Raw genomic sequence first — 10,093 nt, 5'->3', positions numbered from 1 at the left:
GAGGCAGGGGGAAAGCAGGATAGCCATGAGAAAAAAGGCAAGACTGTGCAAAAAAACAAGAGACAGAGGAATAAATGAGACAGATGGGGACCAGGAGAGAGAGGTGGAAGTAATCAGCAGGATAAGATGAGACAACACACAGGAGCAGGGGAAAAGAAACATGATCAAGAAATAAAAAATAGAAACAGGGGCCCAGGCAGAAGTACACATTGAAAGAAAATTTTGAAGTGTGACAGGGTACAAGAAACGTAAGCAAAAAATAACAGGCAGATGTAGAAAAAAAAAATGAAAAAAGTGACAGCGTGCAGAAAAGAGGGGGAAGAATTGGGAATTATAGGCAGGGAGATGGCTAGGAGGAGATATAGACACAAAATTTTGAGAGGCACAGGATATGAGAATCATACCCAAGACTTAAAAGATTGGTACGCAGAACTGCATAGAGAGAGATCGAGGAAGACAAGTATGAAAAGCGACAGGGTGCAAGAACATGGGAAAGAAATTAAAATTAATTTGGGGAGACAGAGAGAGGGAAAAGTAGCAAGAAAATTTTAAAACGAACTGGGTTCAACAAACCTAAGCAAGAATTTAAAAGAAAGGGATGGAAAGGGAGAAATAAAGTTTCAAAAGAGATTGGGTAAAAGAAACATAGTCAAGCATTAAAAGACAAGGACACAAAGCTTAATAGAAGTAATCTGTGGTGGATTGACCTTGGCTGGCCCCTGGGTACCCACCCAGCCTCTCTATCGGCTGCCCTTCCTCAACAAGACAAGGGGAGAAGTTAAAATGGAAAAGCTTGTAGGTTGAGACAAGGACAAAGAGATTGCTCATAGTCACAAGAGCAACAGACTCAACTTGGGGAAATTCGTTTAATTTATTGTCAATCAAAGAACAAGAAATAAGAACTAATTTAAAAAACACCTTCCCACCACCCCTCTCTTTTTCTGGGATCATCTTCACTCACGACTTCTCTACATCGTACCCTCAGACAACGCAGGGTGACAGGGAGTTGGGGTTGTGGTCAGTTCATCTTGCATTGTCTCTGCTGCTCCTTCCTCCTCGCACTCTTTTTCTGCTCCAACAGCGGGGCCGCCATGTGTTGCAGGGACTCTCTGCTCCACTCCTGGCCAGTGTTGCTGATGGGCTCGGCTTTGACCAGCGGCAGGTCCCTCTCTGAGCTGGCTGTGCCCAACATGGGGGGAGCTTCTGGTGTCTTCTCACAGAACCCACCCCTGCCCCCACAACTCAGCCAACAAAACCTTGTCACTTAAACCCAATACAACAGCAATCTACTACAGGGCAGAGAAGTGGGGGGGGGAAAAACAAGGAAAGGGAGCCACAGAGGAAAGAAAACAGCTATGGGCTACAGATCAGACAGGAGGAAGCAACAGGGAGCGAGACAGAGAGAGAACCATGAAGGCAAAAATTGCCTATGGGACAGATTTTTTAATATGATAACATCCTTTATATAATATAGTAGATACAGGTTTTTATTGTGAACTCCTTTTTATATACATACACTCATATTTTTCAATATGTATAAAAATGAGAAATTGTTCTTTATTTCAATGCCTCATACCCATATATACAGGTTTTATTATTTTTTTAAACACACATTCCCCACATGAATTTTCAGGTGCTTTTGGGCTGTGAACTGCCTCTTTTAGGGGGAACCCCATGTGACACACACACCCCCTCAAAAAGGTCTTGTTTTGCCTTAGAAATACCATCTGGAGTACAATTACAGCCTGACATTAAAAAAAAAAAAAAAAAAACACACATTACACCCCATACAAAGCAGCCTTAACATCTTTGAGACGCAGTTTGCTTCACTACTGCTGAACAGCCCCTCACACATAGCTCTGCTCATCCCAAAACAGCCCCCCTAATTAAAGAGCTGCCCACACCACCTGCTGATGGCTACTTGATGGGAGTTGACTGTACCACTTTTGCCTCAACAGTCTAGGTAGATCAACAAACTAACCATAGACTCCTACTGATGTTCCACCTACCCCTGACTCTACATAACCGGGCAGAGCAGCTCTGAGCCAAACACACACAAGCACAGACCAACACTACACAGAACACTACAAACAATGCCCCTCACCGATGAGAGAAAACTCTCAGCAAGAAGGATGACACCCAGACATAAGTGACTGTCAGGCAAGAAGACCTGTGGGACCACGATGGTGACATGAGAAGGCTCTAGGGAAAGCCCAGGAAATGAGTACAATGTAATGGCCCGTGACAACGAGTGACTCTAAAACTGAGAAGATGTATGCGCAGAAAGCCTGGCTTCAAGACCTAAGAACTTAAGGATGCAGGGAAGAAGTCCCAGTCACTGAAAACGGATGGCTAGAGAACAGGAACAGGAGCCGCAGCCAGGAACAATGCTGCAAATGAGGACCAGCCAGAAACATCCAAGATGCAAGACCAATCCATGCTTTAAGCTTATAATGCAAGAAAAGCCACACCCGACTGGGGCAATGCCAATAAGTATAGGCATTCAAGATTCTAGGGATGATGCCTGAAGTACAGGCTGTGCTCTCCAAGTGTAGGGAGGACATTGAGACTCAAGGTAGGTTTAAGATACAGAAGACAGACCACACAAACAAGACTAACGCACTCCCTTTACCTGTCCAAAGGGGACTGCTCCAGGACAGCCCTCTGCCCTTTTCTAACTTTAAGAGGCCTCCCTGCAACTCCCAAACTTCTTCCCTCCTCCCAAGCCCTCCCCAGCTCTGGCCGCTCAACTTAGCTTTCAGACGGCCAGAGGTCTTAAATCCCATGTTGACAAAAAAAAAAAAAAGAAAAAAAACCACACAGCACATCAACTGTCTGGGACATTCCTGTAGTCACCAGGTCCCTCTTCATCATCTGCAATTAAAGAAAACCAAACAGTGACAGCAGGAAGTTTCAGAGAGGTCAGTGCCAACCTCTTCCAAAATTTCCCCTTCCTTAAAAGCACAATGGGATTCCAGAGTCAGATGCTGTTGCCATCGTTGCTTGAGATAACAAGAAACAAAATTACTGTTGCACATGTGAGAAGTCACCAGCCCCAAGCTCCTCCTCACTACTGCCTCAGCTCACCTCTAATGCTCATCCACTTCCAAAGATGGTTCACAAGACACCTGCAAAAACAGAAGGTAAATACTTAACCAAGTTGCCGTATAATACTTCACTATTAAGACACCAATATGGCCTACAACCACCTCACCTTCTCAGCCCACTCATCAGCGTATGGCTTAGCCCCTCTGAGCCTGCATCCTGCACCTGAAAAAAAAAAAAAAAGCCAACCAAACGGCATATAGAATCATAGAATTGTTTGGGTTGGAAGAGACCTTAAAGATCATCTAGTTCCAACCCCCCTGCCATGGGCAGCGACACCTCCCATTAGACCAGGTTGCTCAAAGCCTCACCCAGCCTGGCATTGAACAGCTCCAGGGATGGGGCATCCACAGCTTCTCTGGACAACCTCTTCCAGTGCCTCACCACCCCATATCAACTAACACCAGCCAAAGGGCTTGCACGTGTCCTCTCCCAGCTCCCAGTAGGTTAATGCACCCTACAAAAGCTCAGCTGCCTTGGGTTGCTCTGGAGTAGACTCTGGACCTAGTTCTCTGAAAACTTGGCATTGAATTCCCAGCGGTAGCAGGTGGGGGATATCTCTTGGAGACATCTCACCTATATATGCTCTCCCCTGCATCCCATTATGGGAAGACTCCCTCTCTCACTGCCAGCATCCTATGGCACCCTATGGCATCCTGGACTCTGTCCTTAGCAGAGTGAATCACTCTTGACCAGGATCTGCCAGGCAGTGTGAACAAGCGTGGCAGGATAGTTTTGAATCAGGCAGGTGGATCTGGGTCAGAGAATTCTCCCCTTATGTTTGGTCCTACAAAGCGATGAAGAGTTTTCCGCGGTGAGGTGCCAAACACCCTTTGAAGTGTCAATCACATCATTTGGCATTGATTTTTCTTTTAAGGTCTCCTGGCTGCTCCCCTCCCAAGAGCTAGGCTTTTTGCTGACAGGCAGTCTTGCATGGGAATTTGGATGCTGTGCAATGCACAGTGCTGCAGACACCTGTGTTGGACTTGGGCTCCTGCAAATGGGGTGATCACGGCTCCCCACATAAGCTTGTTCCTGTACATGGCACAGGACTTTGTGCGTGGTCCTGGGGGCATTTCTTGGCAGGGGATGGACTTCAGCAGATGATTTTCCCACCAATGTAGTGCGATGGCCTGAGCAAAGCTTCCACATGGCACAACGATGGGATTTTCCCCATGTCCTTGGATGATTTTATTTTCAATAATTTTTCTTTTTGTGTCTAAGGTTTTGCTGGACTTACCAGCAGGCATTTATATCACTGTCCTCTCTGAGATATATTTAAACTGTTGTCTTCACATCTTGAACAGGGATTCTACTTTTACTTAAGTGGTAGATGTCTCTGCATTTAAATCACAATGTTTTCTTTTTTTCTGGGACTGACAGCTGGGAAGTGCTAGGTGCCTTCAGCTTTATAATTACCTCTCTCTGTCTTATCTGTGTGTTCATGTACACACACACGTGCAGTTGTGTGCCAAGCCAAAGAGGAAGCAGTGAATGCAAGCAACAGCTGGATCTAGTATGCAACAAGTCAGGAGGAATTGGTTTTCTTTCAGCATCTTTTTATGTACATCTCAGTGCTGCTCTTCCCGGCTGCAGCATCACAAGAACGAATAACCCCTGGAAATGCTCAGCCTATTTGGGAAAAATGGAGGTTTGCTAAGTATTGGTTCTGCCTGCATGAACTTGCCTCCTGCCTGGGGCTTGTGTGTCATGGCAGAGTTCCCCATGATACTGATGGTATCTTATGAGGAGGCTGATGGTACTCATAGGAGGAGGATGCCTTCCAGTTAATCTTCACAGCAGAGCAGCGCTGGAGATGGCGGGGACCAGGGGTTAAACCAGAAAGGTGGTTTTTGCAGCAATCATCTGCTTACCACCATCCCTGTATCCCTCACACTGCCTCCCTCATCCCAGCTGTGTTTCCTGATTTTTGAACCAAAAATGTCCAAGGAGCCTTCTATCACAAAGACACTTCAATTTTCCATCTTCAGGCACGTGTGCAGGATAGAGATGTCTGCTGGTCAGAGAAACTCGATCCCTGTGGCTGGCTGGGCAGGCACAAGCTGGGGAGAGGAGGGGTGAGATTTTGGGAATGAAGGCTTTTGCCACCAACCTGACATCCCAGAAAAGACCTGCGGTGGAGCAAGGTTTGAAGAGGCCTCAGCTCATAGTCTGTTTCCTTTTCCTTTTAATGTGTTTGCTCTCTAGTGTGTGTTGACACAGTAAATATGCATGTTTGTACAAACAGCCCACCAGAGGGTTGCTTTGAAAGCCCCTTGCAGGGGATGGGAAATGTGCATGGCAGACGTCAGGATGTGACCCACTGCCTGGTACGCGCTGCTTTTGCCAGTGATGTTGGAAATGGTCCCCATCAGGAGGAACTCAGTGGGACAGCGTGAGGCAGAGGATGCTTTGCTTGGACTTTTTGGACTGCTGCAGAGAGACAGGGAAACTCAGAGCTGGTCAGGTGCAGGAAGGTGTCCCTTACCCATTGCTAAGTATTGCATTGGAGATCCAAACTTTTGTTGAGTACATGCTGATGAAGAGAAAAGCATTGACAAGGGTTATATAGTGTGGGGAGAGAAATCCCCAAGGGGGACCAGCCAGAGCTCCCCTGAGTAAGGCATTTACATGTTGATGAACAGAGACTCATGGGAAATGATGGACACGCCCAATGCTTTTTAAGAGGTGCTGGCAAAGCTCTCCTCTAACCAAGCACCATACAGCACTTGGTGTTGAATGGGGCAGCAAGGAGCTTGGCCAGAACCAGGTTCTTCCAGGTTCCTTCGTAGCTGATTAATGAGCTTTTGCACCTAAAGCTATGCTTTCAGTTGCATGTGGCATCTTATTTCCAACCATAAAGTGCAGGAACCAGGGTCATGCTAAAATACCGCCTGAAACCTCAGCTTGCCCACAGCCATTCCTGTCTCCTACTCTTTTACCCTGGCCTCTTGCCCACCTGCCCTCCATGGTTTTGTGCTGCCGCTTTGAGGCTTACAGACCACCTGGAAAACAGGCCCAAAGGACACTTAAAACTTCACCCGCAATATAACATCTGAGAAGAATTACTGCTTCGGCCCACTAGTCATTGCTCACCTTGCCCGAGTCATGTCCAGTGCCAATAACCTGCTTTACTCATCACTTCACACCTTCAAAATTAAAAAAAAACCCAAACAAAACACCCCACCACCAAACCATAATATAATCACATAGCCACCAGTCACATCTTCCCTCCAGCACCATGCACTGACCCACCTTCTTACGGGGTCCCGCTTGCCTCCTCCATTGCTCTTTGGGCCACATCTTGTCCCTCTGCATGTGAAAAAATTAACAAACAAGTCACCCAGATGCTGATCAGTAGCTGAACAATCCCAGGGGTCTTGTTTCCATTTAGGAATATCATCTAGGCTCCAACTACAGCCTGCCATTAAAAAAAATTGGACCCAACATTAATCCCCACATGTACAAGCCTTAACACCTTCAATCTGCTTCACTACTGCCAAACAGGCCCTCCCAGAAGGCTCCAATCATCTCCGTAAAACACTATAGAAATGACTGTCCCTGCTGATGGCTGCTTGATCCCAGATAACTGTACAACCTTTGGCTAAACATTCTTGGCAGATCAACATATTGCCCATAGACTCTTATTGCTGTTCCACCTACCCCTGACTCTACACCCCCAGGCAGGGCAGCTCCACGCCAAACACACCCACATGCAGCCCAACACCACACAGCACCAGAGACAACGTGACTCCAAGATGAGAGAAAACTCTCCACAAGAAGAACGACTTTCAGACAAGAGACACTGTCAGGCAAGAAGACTTACAGGGCTGCAGCACTGACGTGAGGAGGCTCTACGTCAAAGCCATAAAAGAGTCAAATGTAACGGCCCATTCCAAGAAGTTCCTGTCAAAACTGAGACGACATATGTGCAGGAAGCCTGGCTTCAAGACCCGAGAACATAAGGATGCAGGGATGAAATCCCAGTTCATAAAAGTAGATGGCTAGAGCTGCTAGAGTCCAGAGAACAGAGCTGCTCATGCAGCCGGGAACGACACTGCAGAAGAGGACCATTCAGAAACTCCTGAGAGGCAAGTACTATCTGCACTTTAAAATTGTTATGGAAGAAAAGTGCCCATTGGGCACTCTGCCAATTAGCACAGGCATTTGAGACCCTACAGGTGGTGCCCAAGGCACATGCTGTGCTCCTTGAGTGCAAAGAGAAATAAGGACACCAAAACCTAAGGAAAGTCCAAGACACAGAAGACAGAGCGCACAAACTACACAACCGAAGACACAGGCCAGATCTGCCCTGCCCAGCACACACTAGCTTTGTGCTGAAAAGTAACCCACTCCCTTTACCTACTCAGAGGAGACTGCTCCCGCATAGCCCTCTGCTCTACCCTGACTTTAAAACTCCTCCCTGAAACTGTCAACCTTGACCCCCTCCAGCACCTGTCCCTCTACTTAGCTTTCAGAAGGCCAGGGGTCTGAATTCATCCTTGACAGAAAAACCACAACAAACAGCTAACTGATGTGTTCCTGCAGTCACCAGGTTCCTCTTCATCTGCAAAATAAAAAGAAACCACAGCTCCAGCAGTAACCACCATGACAGTAGATGCCAACCTCTTCCACAACACCCTCATCCTCAGAGGTGCCACAGCAATCCACTCACCTGCTTCACACTGATTCCAGTGTCAGAGGCTGCAGCAACAATTATTTATGACACCTAAGATACCAACAAACACAAAATTACCATTGCATTTTTGTGAAATCACCAGTCCCGTGCTCCTCCTCAATACTATCCAGCTCACCTCAAATGCAAGAGACTAGCATAGACCAGACCCTGTTGACACCCAAATCCAAATGCAAAACTGATATGACAAAGACTGATGAACGTGCCTCCCTTTCCCTAGCCAACCCTCAGCGTCAAAACTTTAGAAACCCCTTCTCTTCTCCTCAGCTGTCAGGGAAGGACCCCCACTTCTTCTTGACAGCTCCCATCCTGTATTTGCAACCTTGACCCCGCTGTGTCAGCCACTCCTCAGGAGCTGCTCTTCTGAGCCGTGCCCTGCGTTCTGCAGGCACCTCCTATCTTCTGTTTTCCCACAGACTCTGGGCTCTGCTACAGACCCACAAAAATAAGTAATGCCCTCACACAATCTACGAGGGGCCTGCTGCAAGATGCAAAAACTCTAGGGACACTGCGGCACTCTGGGCAATGGGGAAAGGTGATGAACCACGCCATACCCTGAATGACACTATGCCTTACATCCCCACTGCTTTCTTGAGACATGCTAAAATGCCATATGCAGATGCATACAAAATGCTCACCCTAACGCCTACAAGATAATCTCATCATCAACTCAATTAAGAGAAACAATATCAGGAACTTACACAGCATACTGCAAAACTAGTGGAAAAAAACACAGTTCCATCTTCAATAAAATCAGGATTTCTAGGAAAATGCAGCACTCCTAGAATAAAGAAAAGCACACTATTAAGCCATCTGGGCACCCACTAAACACTCATTACAAAGTTACTGACCTAAAAACAAAGGAAACAAAAAAGCAGCATACCAGTCAACTTTCTACTATACAGGCAGCTGGATGCTTACTACTCCTGAAGGTCTTAGCTCAGCCTTCTCAACTCTGCCTCTCTGAACACCAAAACACGCCTGCCCAAACAGCTGTGGCTGCCCCAAAGCTGCAGCCAAGTAAAGGACCAGCAGAGCACTAACCACACAAGGGCCCAGTAGCAGAATAAGCCCCTGAGCCCAAGCTGGGGCTCATATACCCCGGGCCCCATCCACTGCCCTCGGGCCCCGCCCACCGCCCTTCCCACAATCCCCTGGGAAAGGGGCAGGACCAACCCCCCCAGAAGACATAAAGGCGGCCACAGGAGCAGCAGTTCCTTTTCTGCTGCCTTAAGTGCCCAGCAGGCAAAGCACCGGCCCTTTTTATTTCCATTTGCAACTCACCTCTGGTGATTTTCTTACCATTTTTGTTTGATTTCTGTCCAGTTGTTATTGTGAAGAAGAGAGTTCTACAGGGGTCGCTTAATTTTTGCAATCTTCAGATATTTTTGTGGTTAACTGTTAATCGTGTTTTGTGGTTTTGTAAGAGTCCTGGAAACATATGGTTTCCAGAAGACTGATAAGAACTTCCGGGATCCTGGAGGACTGAAGTGCCATAGAGACACGCGTCGGAGGACTGAGGGGGCTCCTGGAGGACTACGGTGCCATAGAGATGCACGTCGGAGGACTGAGAGGGTACTTCCGGGATCCTGGAGGACTAAAGTGTCATAGAGATGCGCGTCGGAGGATTGAGGGGACTCTGGAGGACTAAAGTGCCATAGAGATGCACGTCGGAGGACTGAGAGGATACTTCCGGGATCCTGGAGGACTAAAGTGTCATAGAGATGCGCGTGGGAGGACTGAGAGGGTACTTCCGGGGCTTGGAGGACTAAAGTGCCATAGAGACGCGCGTCGGAGGACTGAGGGAGCACTTCCGGGGTCCTGGAGGACTAAAATGCCATAGAGACGTACGTCGGAGGATTGAGGGGCCTCCTGGAGGACTAAAGTGCCATAGAGACGCGCATCGGAGGACTGAGGGGGCACTTCCGGGGTCCTGGAGGACTGCGGGGCCCTGGAGATGGACACCCGGAAAACTGCCGGGCACTGACGGGGGTGCGGTAACGCGTAAGAGCCGATACTGGAGCGCCGATGGCCGCCCTCGAGGCTGGGCGGGCGGCACAGATCCCGCTCCAGGTGCCGCGGAGCTCGACGGAGTCCGGCGGTCCTGGTTCGCCCTCCGGCCGCCGCTCTCTCGAGACCGGCGCCGGACCGGCCTCCGCGAAGCCGCGCATGCGCACGAGCTGCGGAACAAATGCGCAGTGCTGCCGGGGGCGGGGCCAAGGCGGGCCGGAGGCGTGGCCAGGGAGGGCGGGAGGCGGGGCCACAGGGCACGCGCGGCTCCCCCCCTGCAGG

At 48.5% G+C, this 10,093-nt stretch overlaps 1 long non-coding RNA gene across 3 annotated transcripts; it reads right to left on the bottom strand.

Moving 5' to 3' along the window:
• Positions 1-894: 894 nt before the first annotated feature.
• LOC141739914 (uncharacterized) lies at positions 895-9,860 on the bottom strand. 3 transcript variants are annotated; one of them, XR_012585828.1, is made up of 6 exons: positions 9,104-9,860; positions 8,503-8,582; positions 7,781-7,834; positions 6,932-7,672; positions 6,361-6,417; positions 895-5,168 (listed from the first exon to the last, which is right to left on the bottom strand). It is a non-coding gene; the product is annotated as an uncharacterized LOC141739914 (long non-coding RNA). The 3 variants fall into 3 exon arrangements; XR_012585829.1 differs by lacking the exon at positions 9,104-9,860 and adding an exon at positions 8,685-8,786 and having other exon boundaries at positions 6,361-7,672; XR_012585827.1 differs by having other exon boundaries at positions 896-5,168; positions 6,361-7,672.
• Between the last annotated feature and the right edge of the window lie 233 nt (positions 9,861-10,093).

Source organism: Larus michahellis, chromosome 2 (assembly GCF_964199755.1).
Source record: "Larus michahellis chromosome 2, bLarMic1.1, whole genome shotgun sequence".
NCBI lineage: Eukaryota > Metazoa > Chordata > Aves > Charadriiformes > Laridae > Larus > Larus michahellis.
Note: the sequence above shows the minus strand (reverse complement) of the source record. Positions and strands in the feature narration are given on the sequence as shown.